The sequence below is a fragment of the Muntiacus reevesi genome, chromosome 1, assembly GCF_963930625.1.
Source record: "Muntiacus reevesi chromosome 1, mMunRee1.1, whole genome shotgun sequence".
NCBI classification, from domain to species: domain Eukaryota; kingdom Metazoa; phylum Chordata; class Mammalia; order Artiodactyla; family Cervidae; genus Muntiacus; species Muntiacus reevesi.
The window spans coordinates 131,060,796-131,069,574 of NC_089249.1; positions in this window are offsets into that span (position 1 = coordinate 131,060,796).

Genomic DNA, 8,779 nt, shown 5'->3' on the forward strand with positions numbered 1-8,779 from the left:
TGGGCTCCAAAATCACTGGAGATGTGACTGTAGCCATGAAATTAAAAGATACCTGCTCCATGGAAGAAAAGCTATGACCAACCTAGTCAAGATCCATCTAATCACAGCTATGGTTATTCCAGTAGTCATGTATGGGTATGAAAGTTGGATCATAAAGAAGAATTGATGCTTTTGAACTGTGGTGTTGGAGAAGATTCTTGAGTCCTTTGGACAGCAAGGAGATCCAACCAGTCCATCCTAAAGGAGATCAGTCCTGAGTGTTCATTGGAAGGACTAATGTTGAAGCTGAAACTCCAATGTTTTGGTTGCCTGATGTGAAGAACTGACTCATTTGAAAAGACTCCGATGCTGGAAAATATTGAAGGTGGGAGGAGAAGGGGATGACAGAGGATGAGATGGTTGGATGGCATCACCAACTCAATGGACATGAGTTTGAGTAAACTCCAGAAGTTGGTGATGGACAGGGAAGCCTGGTGTGCTTTAGTGCATGGTGTTGCAAAGAGTTGGACATGGCTGAATGACTGAACTCAACTGAACTGATGCGAAGAGCTGACTCATTGGTAGAGATTCTGATGCTGGGAAAGACTGGAGGCAGGAGAAGGAGACAACAGAGGACATGATGGCTGGATGGTGGCACCAACTCAATGTACATGAGTTTGAGCAAGCTCCAGTTGTTGGTGAAGGACAGGTAATCCTGTCGTGCTGCAGTCCATGAGGTTGCAAAGTTCAGACATGACTGAGTGACTGAAACACAAATATATAGATATCTTATATGGTGTGTGTCTTATATACAAAAGCATTCCTATGTTATTAAGTTTTCTCAGATTAATTTTTTTACCCTCCAAAGCTGTGTGGCACTTTAAAAATAAGGATTTTTGAGATAGAAGTGATTTATGGCTGTGATAGAAAATCAGTATTGAGGGATTAAATATTGTTACTATTGTAATAATTGTAGTTATTACTGTTATTCCCACTTTGATGAGGGTTTAGTGGTTTAGTCACTAAATTATGTCTGATTCTTGCAACCCAATGGACTGTAACCATCCAGACTTCTGTGTCCATAGGATTTTCAAGGCAAGAAAAGTGGAGTGGGTTGCCATTTTCTTCTTCAGGGGATCTTCCCAATGCAGGGATCAAACTCAGGTCTCCTGCATTGTATGCAGGAGTCTCCTGCATTGCAGATGGATTCTTTACTGACTGAACCACCAGGGAAGTCACTTTATCAAAGAGGAAGTAAGATGCAGAGAAATGAAGCAGATTTCTCAATGTCACACAGCCCTTTTGTGATTGAACTTGGATTTGAATCTAGATAGTCTGACTATATAGCCCATCTATTTTCCACTGTAATATGCTATCCCCATTCCCATAGTATAGCTTTGTGATAAAATAAGCTTTGTTTATCCAGGTTCAAAAGTAGGTTTGCTTAATATATCTTAGGAATATCTGAACACCAAATATCTTCATGATTAGAGTTTATTTGTGGAAAATTGTACTTGATGAAAGTCTTGGTTTTTCTTTTATATCATTTTATAACAAATCACCACCCTGAGTTTTAGTGATTTAAAATAACAGCAGTCACCTCTTATTTATTATGGATTTTGCTAAGTCAGAAATTCAAGCAGGGCATAACAGAGATAGCTTGTCTCTTATCTATGATATCTAGAGTATGAGTTGTAAGAGTCAACCACTTGATACTGGATTCATCTGAAAGGACCTGCATCCTAGGTTTAATTGTTGATGTTGGCTGTTGGCTGGAAGCTTGGGTAAAAATGCTGCTTGACGCACTTGCATGGGACTTTTCCATATGGATTGGTTTTTTTTTGTTTGTTTGTGGTCTTTTTTTTTTTTTTTAAATAATAGGTGGTTAGTTTCTAAGGCAAGCATTCTGTGAGAGTAAGAAGGAGAACATATTGCCTTTTTTAAATCTGCCTTGGAGATTTCATAGATTTCTATCACATTCTATTAGTAGAGGCTGTTACAAAATTCCACACTTGTTGAAGGTTTAAGAGAAGAAAAATAGACCTCGGCTCTTGAGGAAGATGTGTCAATATAACATGGTCAGAAGAACAGGTTAGATGGGATAGCTCTATGTATCTACCTATCTACACTTGTCTGGCTTCATTTGGAAAATAGAGTCTTCCATATATCCTTGAATGAAAAACAATGGGAAAACTGGAAAAGATCTAATTTGTACTTGATAGTGAGTATAGTGTAAATTTTTTAATATACTAATCAAATTTGGTAACATTTTATAAATACTGTAAACATATTACTGCTTTAAAATAGAGAAGATATCAAGAAAAAGTAATCTTTGGTTAAGACTTGTCTACTAAGGAGCAGTTTCTCTTCAAGTAGCTTTGTTTTGTCTAACAAGCTGTCCTTTCTGTGATCTCTGTTATGATGGTATAAGATCCAAAGTGTTGGATCCACACACAGTGTTTAAAGTTCAGTAGTCACATTTACTGCTTTTTTACTTTGGGCATGTTATTTAACTTCTGAAAGTCTCAGTACCCTTCTCTATGAAATGGAGAATGATAATAACTAGTTTATATTGATAGAAAAAATGAATGGTTAAAAGAAATAATACATACAAAATACATGGCATGGAATACATCATTGTTATGTTTTCCTCCACTAGGAAACAGGTCTTTGGAAGAGGATTCCTCTTTGGATCAGTTTGTAAAGTAAGAAAACCTTTCGAAGCTATAATTATCTTGTCATGTAGATTCCAAATAGGTTATGCTAAAAAATTCACTTGAAAAACATAAAAATATATGTGATTTATTTTATTTATGTAACTTGTGGTATAAAAATTTGAGAATAATCTAAAAATAGTGTCCAGAATTCTTGATTGTGTGACACAGTAATTCATTAAAAAAAAAAAAAATCTTTACTGGGGATCCCTTATTCGCCAGAATCAGACAAAGGACTGGGCAAATCAGTGAACGAGGTATGCATGTCCTAATATACAAACAAAATGTTTGCATGTTTGTTGTATATTTTTGTATATTATGCATGTACTAATTTACAAACAAATATTTATATGCTTGTTGCCTATTTTTGTTGTATTACATGTTGCTCTTCTGCTCTTTTTGCAACATCTTGATGATAATTTATCTCCCATATTTTAATAACTTTACTGCTTCACATGTTTATTCCACATGACAGTTGCTTACATCTTCCTTTTCCTTTATTTTAGAACTTTTGAAGGAGTCAGAGAACATCTGTCTTATTGGAAGTCACAGAAATTTTGAGTCATAGATTGAATAAAATGTAACAGCTTTCTGTTTAACCTCTATTGCTTTTAAAACATACTGGGTTCTAAGAAATTAAAAGACACTTACTCCTTGGAAGCAAAGTTATGACCAACCTAGACAGCATATTAAAAAGCAGAGATATTACTTTGCAAGCAAAAGTCCATCTAGTCAAGGCTATGGTTTTTCCAGTGGTCATGTATGGATGTAAGAGTTGGACTGTGAGGAAAGCCAGTGCCGAAGAACTGATGCTTTTGGACTGTGGTGTTGGAGAAGACTCTTGAGAGTCCCTTGGACTGCAAGGAGATCCAACCAGTCCATCCTAAAGCAGATCAGTCCTGGGTGTTCATTGGAAGGACTGATGCTGAAGCTGAAACTCCAATACTTTGGCCACCTGATATGAAGAGTTGACTCATTGGAAAAGTCCCTGATGCTGGGAGGGATTGGGGGCAGGAGGAGAAGGGGACGACAGAGAATGAGATGGCTGGATGGCATCACCGACTCGATGGACATGAGTTCGAGTAAACTCCGGGAGTTGGTAATGGACAGGGAGGCCTGGCATGCTGTGATTCATGGGGTCACAAAGAGTCACACAAGACTGAGTGACTGAACTGAACTGAACTGAAGGGATTTATGGAGTAAGTTTAAAGTACACAGACTCAACACTCATATATTTCTCACTTAACACTTTAAGCTAGCTTCCTGCTTTTTTTTGCATCAAGAGGTGTACAATAACCCCAGGTAAAAACTCAGAAAACAATTTCATCTCTGGTGTGCCAAGCTGTGCCTGAAGGATGCTTAATACCACAATCTTAAATCCCAGTGCTTGATGTGGTAAGGGAGAGTGTTGGCTTTAGGGGTTTTTGAGCTCTAACTGTGCATTATTTGCTCTAGAATAATGGATTTCCCCTAGGTGTTAAGATTTTACCTGGCTTTTTCTGTGTACATATTCTTTGTACTTTCTTCATCTCAAATTTGTCTTTTAAAAATATTCTGTAATCATCAGCAGAGTATATAATGCTTTTCCATTCAGTAAATATTTCTGAAGGATCAACAGAGAGGAGTTTCTAGAATCCATGCCACTTAGGAAAAGAAAATAGACTAGGTGCTTCTCATTTTATGTTATTGTCACAGTACATGTACTGCATCACTTAGGTGTTTTGGGGGAAAGGAATAACTGTGCATTTTATATTTCAGGCTATAATATTTCAAAGTATACTTTTGTGCTGACAAATTAGGTTCTGTTCAGTGTTTTATTACTTCCTCTCTGACTGTTCTTTACTTTGGTAAAATTTATTTTGATTAGGATAACAAAAGAAAAGATATTCATGGGCTAATATTAGATGAATCAACAATGGTTCCAGCAAAAATATTTGCCTTCCACATCCGTATATCTCCTAGTTATAAGTGCATTGTGTCAAAAGCAGTAGACATGAAAATGATGGTTCTATTTAATTAAAATAAAACTGAGATTTGAAGTGGAGAATAATCAACAATGTTCACTAATTTTTATCTTTTGAAGTGATTCCCGAATGATCCAATAATTTTCTTTATATCATACTGATTCAAGTATCCACATCAACATTTTTGAAGGCAGGCCTTATGTTGAAGGACAAAAAAGAGAAGGAGACCAACAATCAATCAATCAACCCAAAACACATTGGTTTTGAATCACATAGACCTGGTTGTTATTTGCTGCCTTATGTCTTAATAGCTATGTGATTTAGAGTAGGTTATTAACCTCCCTTTTACATATTTTATCTGCAAAAACAGGTAATTCAGAGTAAATAGAAGAATAATATGCCTGACATACAGTAGATGCCCAAGTAAGTTTAATTGTTCTCCATCATTCTCCCTCATCTCTCAACATTTTGGTAGTTCTACATTGATAGAATCAAAGCCATATGATAATATATAAAATTAACTGGATTTGCTGTAACTAGTTTTTATCAAGTTGCCTGATAGGTTTGATGTGCAAAGAGCTGACTCATTTGAAAAGACCCTGATGCTGGGAAAGATTGAGGACAGGAGGAGAAGGGGACGACAGAGAATGAGATGGTTGGATGGCATCACCGACTCAATGGACATGGGTTTGGGTGGACTCCAGGAGTTGGTGATGGGCAGGGAGGCCTGACATGCTGTGGTTCATGGGGTCACAAAGAGTTGAACACGACTGAGCAACTGAACTGAACTGATGAACTGAACTTGTCCAAAAAGTCATTCCAAAAATAAAATCCAGCTTATTTATTTAAAAAATATTTATTGACTGATGCAGCATTCAAGGCATTATGTAGAACTCCTAGAGGTTGCAGAAATAAATAAAACACAAAGAAATAAGGTCAAGTAGGGAGAACAAATCTCCATAATGCAAGTCAGGATGAATTAAGTGCTACCAGGGAGATATACACATGTGACATGTGGTTCAGAGAAAGGAGACAGAATATCAAATCATTAGATAAACCTTCAAATTGCATTTTATTCAGGATATAAAGATTTAAATTGCTAGAGATAGAGTGATATTCAAGACAGAGAACATAGCATGAACAGTACCCAGGAAGAAGCTTATAACTGTAGGGCAGATTTAGACAGCAGCTGGTAGTTCTATACAGGAGACTTTTGTAACCTAAGTTTGCAAACAAGTGGTCCATCCAGTTTGCTTACATTTCATTCCAAGTAAACTGTAGGCTGTGAAGACACAGTGAAAATTTCTGAGTAGGGGAGACTGGGAACCTCTGTGAGGCAAAAACTGATGTTTTCATCTTTGAATCATTAGTACCATGGGCTTCCCTTGTGGCTCAGTTTGTTAAGAATCTGCCTGCAATGTGGTAGACCTGGGTTCGATCCCTGGGTTGGGAAGATCCCCTGGAGAAGGGAAAGGCTATCCACTCCAGTATTCTGGCCTGGAGAATTCCATGGACCAAGTCCATGGGGTCCCAAAGAGTTGGACACGACTGAGTGACTTTAACTTTTACTTTCACCATGGACAGTGCTAGAGCTTCAGTGGATGACTTTGAATGACTTTTCAAATTTTGCATTAATTCACTTATGACTGCAAACTATTTGAAAACAGAGACTATTGTGTTCTGCTGTTCTTTTTTGTATTATGAAACTATTTAATGACTTTTATATACTTTACATGTGCCAAGCACTGTTCTGAGCAATTTGTAGGTATGACTCTATAAGATAGAACTGTTATACCTCAGATATTTAATGCCTGAAATTTGGTGTTTAAAAGTGATTTGGATGTATTAATGTAAAGAGTAAATATATTTTTTGATTGTTTCTGATTCACATGGAGAGAAGAGAGTGAAAGAGTGAGAGAAGCAAAATACCTGCCGACACATATCATGCAATTCTTTAATTTCCCCATGCACTTAGTCCCCATTGCCTGCCAGGCAATTGTGTTACTTGCAAACTGGCTAAAACCTGGTTGCTATGCTCGAAACTGACATGTAGATGTATACTTAGAGCACAATATGATAATTGCCCAGGGCTTTGTAGGTGCTTTTTAGGAATTTGTTAAATGAATGAATTACGGTGGTGGTGGGGAGATACCCTGGAGAAGGGAAAGGCTACCCACTCCAGTATTCAGGTCTGGAGAACTCCATTGACTCTGTAGTCTATGGGGTAGCAAAGAGTTTCATTTGGTCACTAACTCATGTCTGACTCTTTTGGCCCCATGGACTAAAGCTTGCCAGACTGCTCTGTCCATGGAATTCTCCAGGCAAGAGTACTGGAATGAGTTGCCATTTTCTTCTGAAGGGGATTTTCCCGACCCCAGGATTGAACCCAGGTCTCCTTCATTGCAGGTGGATTCTTTACCAACTGAGCCAGCAGGGAAGACCCTGAATGAACAGTGAGAGGTTATAATAGTGGCCTAACTGTAGAGATAGGGAGACAAGGTCATGACAGACATTCAGAGTCATATTGTATGCTATTTACATACATAAATATCTTTAAGGAGTTCTAGCTTTTCCAGACGAGAAGTTTATAAAAATAATTCAGACATGGATCTTGTAGTAACTAGATTAACTGGATCCAGGCAAGGATGGGAACGAAAAGATTAAGAACATAATTGTGCTTGATTATTAGATAGTGTGTGTATATTTTGGTTCAGGGAGGTGAGTTGTGAGACTACTCTGTTAAAGGGCATAATGGTTTAGTGAGACTAGAAGAGAGACCTACTTGTGTGTTACTGAGATTAAAAGAAAAAGTAGCTTGCATATCTGCATCAATACAACAGATTCACATCTGTGTTTGATATGCAGCCTCAGCTAGCTGAGAAGCAGACCCCAATCTTATTAGGAGAGGAAACCCCAAACTACACTAGATAATAAGCCTAAATTTCTTGAGAACACAAAATTATGTCTTCTGTGAATTATCTTACTTAATCTTGGGAACATTTAACATTAAATTTTGGGAAGATTAAATCAAATCCATAGTATTCATAGTTTTATGTTAATTTGGAAATAATTTGTGCATGTTTGGTATTTTGAGTACTTGTAACATTTAAGATAATTTGGTGTTTTAAATGTATAATTTGCCAATTTAAAGCTCATAACAAATTGGACTTGTGATTCCAATGAATAATTTCTCACTCAGTAATTGTGAAATTTTTGTAACAGGATAACATAATTTTCCTAAATTTGTAAAAAGTATTAGTATTTAATGAAAATTAAGATTGACTATGTTATGTTTAAAATTTTATGTTTACAATAACTTCATAAGTACTTGAGAAAGTTTATCTACTAGACAATTTACTTAAAACTGGATACAACATGTTAGATGTATAAGTGTAGGATAAAATCTTTAAGGACATTTAACTTAATAAAATCTATCTTTCTTACTTAGATTAACTGAAAATTTGTCAATTTTGTTGATCTTTTTAAAGACCCAATATTTGGATTTATTTTCTCTCTTGTTTTCATAAGCTTTTTTATGATTTCTACTGTTTCTATTATTGGATTGGCCAAAAATTCATTGATTTCCCCCCCCTATAACATCATATATAAACCACAATGAAATTTTGGCCAGCCCAATATTTCTTCTTTCCTCTTGCTCTAAGTTTAGACTACCCTTCCCACTTATTCCACACACCATGTTTTAAGATGTAAGTCTCGGTTGTTGATTGATTTATTTTTTCTTTTATGGCTATAATTTTCCCTTCTATGTAGGGTTTTATTTGTATCTCACAATTTTTTTGGAATGTTGTATTTTTATTTTTATTCTCTTTAAAGTATTTTATAATTTCTCTTATGATTTATTTTTCTATCCACTATCTATTTAAAAATGTGTTCCTTATTTCCGAAATATTTGTGAATTTCCAAAATTTCCTCCTGCAGTGGATTTCTTACTTTATTCAATTGCAATCATATACCGTATCTTGGATTATTTTAATTCTTTTAAATGTAATGAAATATCATTTATGGTGAGTGTATAGTCTCTCCTGGAGTATGAAATGGCAACCTGCTCCAGTATTCTTGCATGGATAATACCATGGACAGAAAAAACTGGTGGGTTACGAT